Source organism: Patagioenas fasciata, chromosome 2 (genome assembly GCF_037038585.1).
Source record: "Patagioenas fasciata isolate bPatFas1 chromosome 2, bPatFas1.hap1, whole genome shotgun sequence".
In the NCBI taxonomy this organism is placed as follows: Eukaryota; Metazoa; Chordata; class Aves; order Columbiformes; family Columbidae; genus Patagioenas; species Patagioenas fasciata.
The window spans coordinates 158096794-158110429 of record NC_092521.1 but is presented as its reverse complement, the minus strand read 5'-3'; the positions used below and the strand labels follow the sequence as shown (position 1 = coordinate 158110429).

At 41.4% G+C, this 13636-nt stretch overlaps 1 protein-coding gene across 8 annotated transcripts in view; it reads right to left on the bottom strand.

Moving 5' to 3' along the window:
* DIP2C (disco interacting protein 2 homolog C) overlaps nucleotides 1-13636 on the bottom strand; it is a 322355-nt gene that overhangs the window by 255171 nt on the left and 53548 nt on the right. The gene's annotated exons all lie outside the window — the stretch shown is intronic.

Below are 13636 nucleotides of genomic sequence, written 5' to 3'. Positions count from 1 at the left end.
AGTTACTAACACCACAGAGACCGAACTATCTCTTCAGCTCTAACGTTTGGCCCAAGAGTGTGCCTTTGGTGCCAATATACAAACTGACTGTCGCATCACTAATGCTATAGAAATGCTAAATGGCAAGTTAACAACGAAGAGAATTCAAACTATATATGTTAATATACTGATGCAGTGTGCATTGTTACCCCCCCATAGGCACACTGGCAACTATATATTAGTTTCCAGAGATACTTCTTTTTGCATGGTTGGAAGGTCTGAAAAAATACATTGGGCCATAAGCTGTCATCTGTCTCACATGAAGATGAGGTTATTTGGGTTCCTTAAATACAGTTCTTATTAAAATAGGTTTTCATAAAAACATATATAATGAAAATTCCTGGGTATATTTAAATAAAATACAACCACAAGCAAACTGCCATTTATGGTATTAAGTGTTTCTTCATCCATGAGAAAAGAGACATATCTAGGTCCTACTACTAAAATTATCTATCAAGATAGAGCAGCTCTGATCTCAGGCTGTATTTTCTGACTTGTTTTTCATTTGGAAACTCGATGTAAAAGCGCATGTGAAGCTGTGGGCTGTGCTGCCTCACCCGCTCCCTTCAGACACGGGAAGGAGAAGGAGCAGCCGCCCCAGCCACGTTTCCATTCGGTCCGACTTAATGCCCTAATACACATTTTCATGGCTCTGCTTGAGGAGCTCTGACCATTCTGGCCTTTCTTAGAATTACCACCTGTTTTCCAGGTCATTCATTAGGTCTTGCAACACTCAGTTCTTAAAAAAAGCATTGCCAAGATCAATCACTTTCCAGATCTCTTGCTTCTTTCACATTTGAGCTTTACTCAATCAAGGTTTTTCAAGCTTTCTTTTGAAACTGCTTCCCTAAGAATGCATCCAAAATGTTACTAGTAAATTTTGAATTATTCCTCCTAAAGTTTAACAAAATACAACACGCCAATTCTCTTTCCTTAAATAGTGTGAAACAAAAGGAGGACAAGCATACCTCCTGATGTTTGGAGTCCGAAACATTTAATTTATGTCCAGCTTAAAGTAAAAGACAGGAGATTAAAGTATACATGCTTCTAAATTAAATATATATATATATATATAGCCAGAAACTTCATGAATATTTACAACACAGGACTCTGAATAATTATCAAATGTTCCATTCTAAAATGCAGCATTTAATCTGATGTGTGCAGTGGTTACAGTTTGTGTCATACATTGTTGCAATCAACTTAATTAAATATACAGTATTACTTGATTGAGATGGTTTATGTTCATTCTAAAATTAAATATACTGCAGCTGTTAGTGCACTGGTTACATTTTTTGAGAGTCCATACTTCCCTTTTAAGTATAAAACAGTAAAGGCAGGAGGGCATTTTCCATTGTCTTCCAGCCCTGCAGACTCCAGCGCCAACATCTCACTCGAGCACGGGCAGCCCCATTTCTGCCAGTGGGAATCCTCGCGCGTTTAAATTTAAGCAGGCTCACAGATTAGTTATTCACATGTAAAAGTCAGAACATAAATCAGATCACACTGAAAAAAATCCTGTTAAATTTCTTACTTCTGCCAAAATTGTCTATCATTGCAGCCTGCTGGCCTCAGCCTTGAATTTAACCCACGCTAGATACCATCGCTTTTAGGCCCGAGACTTGTTCCAGATGCAAAAAATTATCTCAATGTGTTGCATGAAAAAAGGCAATGTTTGCCTTCCAAACATTGTTATTTAAACCCTATGGTGAACATATTCTTCAGGCTTATTACATGGACCCACTCAGTTAACAAATTTAATTAGAGAAATAAAATAGAAGCCAGGAAGAAGTAGCCAAGGAATTCAAGAAGTGTTTAAAAACGGGCATAGAGAAGATGCCACGTGACAAACAGCCCGTCGGCAGTCGGCAACACACTGGCACGTGTGACTGAAGGGCCACCTCAGTCTCCAGCACGGCTACCACGGCGTTAATGAACCGCAGACACACACGGCGGGTGAGGGAAGGTTGTTCAAAGCCTGACCCGCTGCCTGGCAGGACGCAAAACCAAGCCTGACCCTTCCAGGAGCACCTCAAAGCCCCTGTTCTGCAGAACCACCTGTCCTGAGGAAAGCAGAACCCTAACACACTCCAGAAAAAAATGAGAGAGCAGGAGTTATGAACTGAAACACGGGGAAATATATTTTACCTTCAATTCCAGAGCACCAGGGAAGTGTCCCTGTGAACACACCTGGGCATCCCATTCTCCAGGTAACTTACATGAAACAAAAACGTCAGATGCGTCTGACTCGTTTTGTTTTTAAACAACTCTTCGGTGCATAGTTACACAGTAACACTTAAAACCCCAATAAGATTTTGAGTTGGAATATATTATCACTCAATAAGAACTACACTAATCACTGTAATTAAGACTCTATTTAAACAATTATTTTGGTATTAAAACTATTTTCCACAGCCTTAGTTTCAATGCCACTAATCCACTGTGAAGTTCCTTTTACTGAGCAAGAACAAAAGTTTTGTTGAGAAACTTCTTAATTGCACAGCAAAATATTTCAGTTCTAATGCTGACGTTTAAGGTCTTAATAAGAAAATCCGTTTCATTTACTTTGGATAACAAGGAGACTTTTGACACCATTTCATTGCACCACACCAATTATTCTGCTTTGCAAGACACAGAGAATTCAATTTTCGTTACAGGCAGCTACAAATGAATAATCCTAAGTAAAGGTATGGAGCTGTACATTTGCAAATAAGGAGAGAACGGCCACAATTTTGTGTTTTTCCACAGAAAAGACTGCGTGGCTCTGCTTTGGCCACAGCGATGCATATACACAAGACAGTGCCGAAAACACAAGACCGAGTTGGCCCATCAGTGGTGCTGCAGCATTGCTGTGCCTGAGGAGCTACGTGCAAGGTCTATTTAACATCATCACCAAATATCTTTGCTTGTTTTCCTGTCATTAATCTAAATTAAACCAGGCAATGTAATTTCAGAAGTGTAACTAATACCAAAAAAGAGCAATCAGAAAGCTTTTTGCTGTCTGAGTTATTGACTCTTTCTTTCCAACCCAGTCTCATTCTTTCAATCTACAAACCGCATTAAAAGAGCGTATTCCTTAAATACTTACGGGTTCTGTCTGTAGTTATGTTCTTATTGAAAGATTATTGCAATAAGGTTTTCCACATTGAATTTTACCTTCATTGAATGAAAATTAATTAGTCACACACTAAACAGCATCCAAAATTCAGAGGTTATAGAGATTTAAAGGCTGTACAAATACCTCTGCTGCTTTTTTGACCCTGTTGGATTCTTCTGGTTAACTAACTCCTTTTCTTTTGCAGCGCATGCCACATGCTTGGACAATTTTGTCCACATTATCTTTAGTGATTTTTTCCATTTCCAATGAGCAGTAACAAGCAATATTCAGAAGACTAAAATGTTTATGCCTCCATAACTTCTGAGCGTAAAATGCAAGAACTACTTATTATATTAACTTTGGTTGCAGATTCTGATTTCTGTCTTGTGACTTCTATTATATGATCAAAATGAAGGCAGCAACATTTTTAATATAGCATACATACGATTATTTACATCCCCAACCTATTCAAAAGGTCTTTATTAAGTATGAAATGCCATTCAGAAAGAATTAGAACATGATTTTCTAGTGGAAGCACAATATGTACAAGGGTAATGAAAAGCAGAAAGAACATTTGTTATATTACAGCTACCATTAACATTCAGGTGTAGGTGCAACCTACTTCATTGTGTGTTGTGAGTAAACTAACCCCTGAGGAGTTCAGGCTTACACAAAGCAAAGCAGAGGGCTCCAAGAATTCTAGATACTAAGCAAAAGTGAGCTTGACAGACAGACAGCACTTCCACAAAATCCAAGATGGAAAAACAAGAGACATTCCTCCTTCGGGAATGCTACACAGAATTTGCTTGCATGTACGGACAACGTTCCTAAGGCTTGGGGAAAAACAAATAATTAAATTATGGCTACCCAGTGTTGAGTTTGAAATGAGAAGTTAATTCAATGTAAAAATTAGTTAGCAGTATCTTGGATTATAGCAAGAGGAGAAGGGGAAGGACGAGAAGGGAAAGGAGAAGGAAGAGAAGGGAAAGGAGAAGGAGGAGAAGGGAAAGGAGAAGGAGGAGAAGGGAAAGGAGAAGGAGGAGAAGGGAAAGGAGAAGGAGGAGAAGGGAAAGGAGAAGGAGGAGAAGGGAAAGGAGAAGGAGGAGAAGGGAAAGGAGAAGGAGGAGAAGGGAAAGGAGAAGGAGAAGGAGAAAGCTCAGTTGGGAGTGACCTACAAGAACCATCTAGTCTGCTATGTGGCAGTTTTTCCAGCAGACCTGGAATCTGAAGGTGTTTGGCAGGTGATGCATCAGTCATTAAACCATGCACACCACAAAAGAGACAGTGCTGCTTTCCTTTAATAAAAATTCCTTTTCATCACGATGAGTAATTTCGTCTTTGGCAACTTGGATCCTCACTTTTGACATATCCAGTAATATGTCCAATTTTACTTCCAAAAAGCAGCACAATATGCTAAACCTCCACAAAAACATTATCTGAGACAGAAATTTTTAGTTGTATTAGCACCATCACCACTCCCAGACAGGAATGATCCTTGCAGAGAGGAACACAGCAAGGGCTGGTGTTCTGACACCAAACCAGCAACCTCCAGGCTTCGGACTGCTCTGGTGTGTTGGAAATACCGATAAAAGTTTTAACACCTCTAATGAAAAGTGTTAATAAGGGATAGGAAGGGAAAGAGATAGATATAACTTTGAGAAAATGGTCTCATTCCGGTGTTATTGAGTGCGAAAGCAATCACATGTGTGATGCATGAAGTCATGGGGGAGGGAGGGGGAACCACAGTAAAACCATCACTCCTATATTCAGATGTTTACAATGCTACCAAACCCCAAATCTGTAAATCCTAAAATAGAAGGAGTCACAGATCTGCCCAGTTTTGCTTTCCAAGGCGGGAATGACGTGAGTGTGAGTCACGGGCTGCAGAGCCGGCACCGCCACTCGGGGACACGAGTGGGAGAGCTCACACGTCCACGGGCCCGCGCCTTCGCTTCCACATGAACAGGACATGCTATATTTAGCTGAAATCTTCCTTGTGACACGTTTTAAAGTCTCGGTTGCAAGCTGTATGGAAAAGCGGCGCAATTACAAGTTAAACCTCTAAACATGAAGGGTCTGTGAAAATACACAAGGCTGAAATGGCATGTTTTGGATAAATAAATCTGTTTTAGAAAACCCAGTTGGCTCATGTTAACCTCGTGAACTGATCCCACACACAATCAATCTTGCTGCTTAATCCCATGCTTCAAAACAATCTTGGAAACATAACAGTTTATTTTCTAGATATCATTTCCACACTATATGGAAGCGGTAACCAAAGCTATATCACAAAAAAGGCTCTCCTGTTTGTTCATTTATTGATACAATCAAACTTTTCTTACAGTATTTTTACTCTAATACTAATAGTGTAATTCCATCTCTGGTAACCACCTTATGAAACGTGCTTCTCCTTTTCATCTTCTGTTGTGCCATGCAGACTCTCTGGAGTCAATACAAAAACCCTGCAATTAATTACACAGGAAAAAGCTGCAGCATAAACACTGGTTATTCTTTAGGAGAAAGAAGCAGCAGCTTTAAATAAAAATAATAAGATCCAGTGACCACAGGGATAACATATGTATTACAATGTACACATCACTAAAATGTGTACATTGCAACAGCTGAGCCATATGAAATCCAGCACTGACTCAAACCTTTCAACATAGGAGAATACCATTTTAAACATCCATCTGTATCGCAGCTGTAAATAGCTTCACATGTAGTCTTCATTAAAAAACTGCCTAGCTGAATGAAATTACAAAGTATAATTGAATTTGAAAAGACAAGAGATACAGTTCAAATACTGTGTATTTCTTTCTCCTTCCATTCTACGGTAAGGGAAACACAAGTACTAAACAAAGCAATACACTCAGTCAGTCTGACAAAATCATATTTGGGGGGCCAGGGGTGGGAGGATGATGAGAGGCAGGAAAAGCAGAGTTATATTGCCTCTGCCAGACTTTCATCAGTTTTTCCATCCCCAAGTCAAAAACAAAAACTAGGACAGTTATATTTGTTTATGATCAGATAACCCTAAACTAAGATTCTTTTGCTATAACAGATATTCCATCAAATGTGAAGTTTCTTTGTTTTGTCAAGATCATGAACAGATTTTCAACTTTTTCAAACCCTTACCACCAAAATATCCTTCTCCAAAAATGCCTGCCTGTATTTTACTAAGAAACAAAATCATCTGCTTGAAAACAGGTTGCAGTAGGGCCCAGCCGAATTCCCTTCCTGCTGTCATTGCTGCTGAACTCTACCTGGTACCTGGTTATTAAAGCACGTTCTCAGTGTGATGCTCTGAAAGATCTCATCAGTTTTCATACAGCGATTTCCGTCTTAAATCTGTAAGACCACTATAAAGACATAGTAATAGAATACCTGATGAAAGCATGGGGAGAGGGAATGCATATCTGCTAAAACACATCTCAGAGAAGGGAAAGCAAACAGCAAAATTTTCTGTTGAATCTGCTCTTAAATTCCATTCCCTAATTTCCTGTTCATTTTATTCAGGGATTTTGGACTCAGAACAGAAATAGCTAGGAGTGCACACCTCCACTTCTTTAACCTTTGAGATATTTTGTAGCTGCATTAAGTTCTCACTTCACCTCTTCGCATCTCAAATTCACCGTAGAAAGCTGAAGGGAGAAACAATTTACAGAAAAACAGTAACATTTTCATTTACTATTGTTCAGATGATGCGTGGGTACCTCCGAAACATGGACCGAGTTCCCCAAAACTTCTGGCTCTCCTGCCCATGTGCTGATTTTTCCATTGTCCTAGATACTTCATTTGAATGCTGGAGATCAGTTAAAGGCAAAACCCAAATGAACATAAACATACTCTCGAATAGAAAATCAACGCAAAGACTGGAGCTGCCCCATTGTCTGAAGCATCATTTTCCTCAACAGCCACTTACAGGATTTTACAGGAATTTCACCTCATCAGTTACAGGAACGAATGAACTGTCATACAGGATGAAGCCAAAGGTCCATCTAATTGAGAATATTTTCTCTAGCAGTTTCCTATTTTATCTGACTTTCAGAATTATTCCTGTAAACACAGAAAGCTCATGAGGACTCAACAGAAATTATCACTCAGCAGGTTTTACCAAAAAAAAAATCAAACTAAAACAAAAGGAAGCACTTTTCCACACAAACAAAACCATTAAATTGTGAAACTCTATCCTGCTGAGGCCAAAAGTATAAATGGTTTTATGGAAAAAAATACAGGGCAAATAAGTTCATGGCTGACTATTGAAGGAGATGACCGAGCTAACAGTGTAGCTGGGCAAGTCTCTGGCCGGCCAAAAGCAGGAGGTGCAGGGGACTCAGCAGGGAAAGAGCCACCCTGTGCTCACCCCTCCCCAATACAATCTGTTACCGGCCAGGAACACGCTGGGCTTGTCTGAGCCAATATAGCTGCTCCTACGACTGAACACAGCAACAAGGAGCCTGTGGCTCAAAGGACTGAAAACCACCTTCATTTCACACAGTCCTGGGCCACGATTATTCCCCCCAGGTTCTAAACAGACAGCGTAAGCCCGTGTGGTAATGTGTGGGCAGTCAAAGGGGTTGGATGGGCCTCTCAGGTCTTCTACAAGGTTCTTCATTCAACCCATTTAAGTACAAAACCCTATAATGGGTATATATTCAAAAATGTTTCTACAGGTGAAGCGTCTTCCTAATTTTGGGCAGTGAAGGACAATTCACGTCCTGCAACACAGGAAAGGATTTTCCCTCCATCTGCTTACCTTGACTTCATCAAACTTGTATGAGCATCAAAGTATTTCAGGGGTGCCCACACAAACAGGTTGTATAAAACTGAGCTGCCAACTGACTTACTCTCACCCTTGCAACCATTTAGCTTATACGAGCTCTAAGTTAATGCTACATTCACTTGTAGCAGTGCCTAGTACCCTCCTCATCAGTTCTTATCAATTCACAGAATCACGAAGTAGCTGAGGTCAGCAGGGACCTCTGGAGATCTAGTCCAAACCCAAGCAGGGTCACCTAGAGCAGGCTGCTCAGGACCATGACCAGTTTGGTTTTGAATAGCTCCACAAATGGAGATTCCTCATGCTCCAAAATACTTCATCATCATCATCATCATGATCCCTCCTGCATGCCCACGGCCTTTTTGTGCTGGGGGCCCAGTGCTGGAGCCGGCGCTCCCCAGTGCCACGCAGGGGCAGGATCGCCTCCCTCGACCTGCCAGCGGAGCTCGTCCTAACGCAGCCCAGCATGCTGGGGATGTTCTTCCTAACACAGCCCCACCTCCCTCATTGCGTGGACAGAAGCCAAAACTCAGGAAACCTACAGGAATGTAAAAATACAGCTTCACTGCCTGATCCTGGGTCAAAAAGACGGTGGTCTTAAGTGCCTGCCTCAGAGGTGCTCTCAGTTTGTATGGACACCTCACCCACAGCCAGCACCGCTGGAGCTCAGCAGCTGCAAAGCCGTGCGCTCGCAAAGCACGGAGGGAGCACAGAGCAGTTCTCATAAGATATTTAAAACTCCAGCCAATCTATTAAGGTAAAAAAAAAACAAACATCAGCAACAACTTTTAACATCCCCTGAAGACAAACTATACAACACAGAAAGATGAAATTACTGCTATATGATCTTTTACTCCTCCCATAAACTACTTATAATGTAGTCCTACAATAAAAAAGTACATCAGCCCCTTCACAAAAGCAATTAAATAAATTATAAGCCAGTTCAGCACCCTCCAGGCACTCCCAACAGAATGGCCCTTGCCCGCTCACACAACCAGGAGCAGACCAGCCCTTGGAGCTCAGGGACACCTCCTGCAGCCACCTGCCCCTCACCCGGACACTCAGACAGCTCCCCTTCGTGTCCCAGTGCTTCCCTGCACCTTGTTTTGCTTTAATTATAATGACAAATGGCAACTGATAGTGAAATGTTGTCAAATAGACCTATTACTCTTTCTTGAAGCCGGACTGGGAAAGAGGTTTTCCAGCTGTTTCTGTGCAGACAGTTTTTTACAACTGAGATCCCCTCATCAGCCAGCTCAGCAGTCAAACACACCTGTTCTGTTCCAAAAAGCAGCCCTGGATCTCAGAGGTGCAAAAGGTGGCTGAAAGAAGGCAGGTGGCAAAAAAATCTAATCCAAACCCTTCATTCCAGCCCCTCGTCTTCCCCAGCTTCAGATGAGTATCAGCGCTTTTCCAGTAGTAGAAGACTATTTGAAAACTCAGATACAGGATCCTCCTAAGACTACTTAATAAGACTTCTTTCATTTGTGCGCAGGAATACTTTAGCAATAGATAGTAGGCTTGAACAAAAAATAGGAAGTTGAAAGAAAAAGGAAAAGTAAAACTGGGCACTGAGGTGCTAAATGCCCTGACAAAGAGAGGAATATTCCAGAAAGAAAAAAAGTTTGACGACACGATCATTTTAAAAATGTTATTTACCTCCAGAAAGACCAATAAAACAGTGACCCTCATGAGAGCAGCGAGTTTATTCTTCAGTTTTAAAACACTGGGAGCTAAGGAGTTGCCCCACAAACACAGGGCATAACTCTAAAATTTAAAAATTTAACTTGTGCTACCTCTCCCAAATTATGCACCGTAAAATATGAATTAATACTGAAAACTGAATACAGAAAAAAAATACCTAAAAAACTGGCATAAGCACAGCTACTGGCATGTTAAGCCCAACAAGGTCAGAAAAAATACAAACCCCTTTGCCTACAGCCAGAATTTCAACAGCTTCATGCCTCCCCTTGACATTTCCAGGCACGACCCCACGGGCAACGCTCAGGTGAGAAGGATACAGAAGCGGGTAATTTATTCTCAGATAACCTTGATTCTCTCCTTCAGAGTAAATGAAGACTCTTTATCAGGCAACGCAGCAGTAGATGTGGATGGGACACGCTGGCCAAATACTTTTATTCCCTTACAAAGAGTTTTACGGCAATAATAACCACAGATTTTCAAATGGTGCTTCAGCCGACAGGAACTGAAACGTGAATGGAAGGTATGGAAGCAGCTGAGGTAACACGAGTTGCCAAGTAATCTGACTTGGACAGGATTCAAGGCACCTAAAATTGGGTCTCACTGATTTTTTTATTCTTGGCAGAAGAAACTTGATTAAGAAAACCATTTTTCACTAGCTACTGTTTTTAATAAATAGCCTACTACTTGTAGCCTACAGAAATTGGTATAGTGACTAAGAGTGGGTGAAGCAGAAGAGAGCAGATGACTTGCTGGAGGTTATTATTAGGTATCTGATGTCAGAGCAATGACGGATAGTTCTGTGCAAACACCACTGCCAAACGCCCCAAGGATCTTCCCAAAGTTCATCTCTCAGTCACCCCAGGGAGGGACAGGAGCGGATGGAGACATCAGTAGACCATCCTGCTGTCCCCTCAGGAATATTAAGCCACTCTTCCCATTTTAAAACAATATTCAAATAATACATGGTATCGTGCCCCCTATGGTAGCTACAACATGATGAAGGTAGGATGGTCTGCCCACAAACGCTCCTCCAACACAGCCATAGGTGACCCAAACCACTATTGCAGGGTTGCCTGGATACATCCTCCTGTTTGCAAAAAAACTGCATCTTTGACAAGGGAGTGGATTCATCTTCTCACTTTTGGCACTGACATTCGCCAAATTGAAAAAAAAAATCTTGACTACAGAGAGGAAAGATAATTTCTGGTTCAGGAAGAAGAGTTTGATCCTCTCAGACACTTGAAAAGCTTACTGAAGATGCAAGAGCAGCAGGACAGACAGTTTTTTAGACAACCATTATACTGACAGAGACCATGTGAATTTCTAGAACAGCACAAAAAGCCTAAATTCGGGTAAGAAATAAGAAACCTTCTGAAAATGGAACCCAGGCTGATCACGACACATGCATTTTTCCTCTGTACAGAGCACGGGTAAAGTAAATCCTGGCAATCACTACTGAATCATTACTGAATCTCTACTTTCGAGGGGAAAAACATGATCTGTTTGGTGAACTGCAGGCAATAATACCCGTGTCTTTCTGCGTGCTCCACGCTCCCACCGCCCCTCCAGCCCCCCTGCTCCCCTCCTCCCCAAGTCACAAACAGGGTCCGTCTGTCAGCACACACTGAACTCAACAGTCAGTCTGGTATCTCGTCTTCCACACACAATCACACATTTGTCTTCAGCTGGAGACACGGGGTGAAGTCAAAGTCAGGAGACTGATCTCGGCGGTCAAGTAATCGAGATAATTTTAGCTCATAAGCTGATGTTCGGCTTTACTCCAGACAACTTCAGAAAAGTTTCAAGTTTTTGCATCAGCCGGCTGGGCTGGGGAACATCAGTGTCCTCATTTCCGCGCCGGAAAGTCACTCCCAGCGCAAGGAGCCGGGACGGGCCGCGGCAGCACCGGGATTTGGGAGCCGGCCGAACCCACCGCCAGCGTCCCCTGCTCCAGGTGGGCCTCCAGCTGTGCCTCCGCACCGCAAGCAGAGTTAGGTCCCTAGCTCACTTTTACAACCTGCCCGATACTTCAATAGCTTAAATTCTGCTAATCTGCTGGAGTCGTTTTTGGCAAGTAGCAGAAACAGTGAATCATCCTACATAATCCCAGAGAGACTTCATAAATAAATCCTCCTATCCACGGAGAACTTGCTGAAGGCTTTTTATATGAAGGAAACTATTTTGGTCCTGTAAATAAGTAACAATGATTCAGTCCAATAAATGAGCCATTTGCTTTTTCATGCTGATCCTTACTAGAGAATGACAGGGCTGGTGCAGTGCTGTACACCTCCGGATTTCATTCATTCCCCTGCGGCAACCTACCAACCGAGAGACAAAAACTGACATAAACTCTTTTCTTCTACAGGTTTTGCTACCCAGTCCTATGGATTTTAAAAGCCTCCCAAAGCGGAGGTGACTCAGCAGTGATTACCTCAGACTTCAACATAAAATTAGAAACGTTACAACAATTTTGTCAGTTAAATTAGCCAGACATCTTTAGTGGTTCTGATTATAAACAGATATTAAATCTCAGACTACTCTGAATTGCAATCATAGCCCGTATTTACATCTTAGACGAACGCCAGATAGAAATGTCAATTAATTTGTACATATTGTTTGAAAGACCAATTATGATCATCAGGCACAGTGCTAGACAGTATCTATACAAGTGGTAAACAATTTAATTACTTTTCAAAGGATGAGTTTGCCAATTTCCCTCTTCCTGACGCATTTTGAAATTTTTTTTGCTCATTATTTTGAAGGCGGAAAACAGGAAAATATACCCATTTCAATAAAGGCCTTGGTTTTGTGAAGAATCTCAAAGAAGCTCTCAAATCCAATAAGCCTATAACGGGCATTGCTGATGGCATATTAACTCTAATAATTAGTCTTTGTTAGCAAAGTAAGCTGTACAAATTCTGCCAAAGTATAGAAGTCATTAAACAATGAGCATCTGTCATACAACAGTGCAATACATCATGCGCTAAATCTCCGGTCCGTTCAGCCAACGGTAAAGATCCTCTGTCTGTGATAGGATTTCTGAGCAATGAATGGGGCTTTCTCTTCAGCATAATCCTTTCCTACTTTAGTGTCAGGATTTTATTATGTAATTCCTCTATTCTGGAATTAAAACAATTTCAAGTCTCTCTCAGCAAAAATAAAACATTAATAACTCTTGTCTCATTGACATGAGGGTTTTGTAAACAGTGACTTGCTTTTCTTTCCAGGAAACAATAACAACAAACACTTTCTCTTTGCCATCTAATGTCCTTATATACTTAGAGCTGTAAAGAGCATCTATAAAATTGCAGCTGACGTACGACCTCACGACGTTGGACGATCTCACGCTCACCCGGAGCTCCTGGAGAGCTAAACAGTCTGTCAAGCCATTTAGCAGTAAATTGGATATCTTATTGTTCTGAACAGGATTGAAACAGGACCTGTATTGTTGTACAGAATTAGGAGCGACAACACACATTACTCAGTTTTAAAAGGAAGAGAAAGAAATAGCTGGGCCTGAAACAAAAATGGAGTTAGAGTCTGTCAACTAAAAACCATCCAGAGAGGGTTTTCTGCCTTATAAATACATCTCTGCTTCTCATATATAAAGGTAGATTTTCTTTATACATATGCAGGCAAGGACAAAAGCATGTCTGTCATATTTTTGTAAAAATAACTGGGTGGAAATAGTCTCTCTCTGGCATAAAAACCCATTCCTACAAACCCACGACGTGTCATCGATCTCTCCAGTGCACACAAAGCCTCAGTCACCGCTCAGGAAAATCAAGATACACACACAGGGTCACGGTTCTGCACCAAATGGGAGGACGGGAGACGACCGACCCCCACACGCACACCCTAAACCACCACTGGCAACACAACGGAAGTTTTTCAACTTTCCACACATGAAATAACTGTACGCAAAACAAAAAAATCACCCTAAAATATCACTAGTTTTAAACTTGCCAACTGTGCCCGTACTTGTATCCCCAGCGTTCTGCAGATAACCAGTGCTC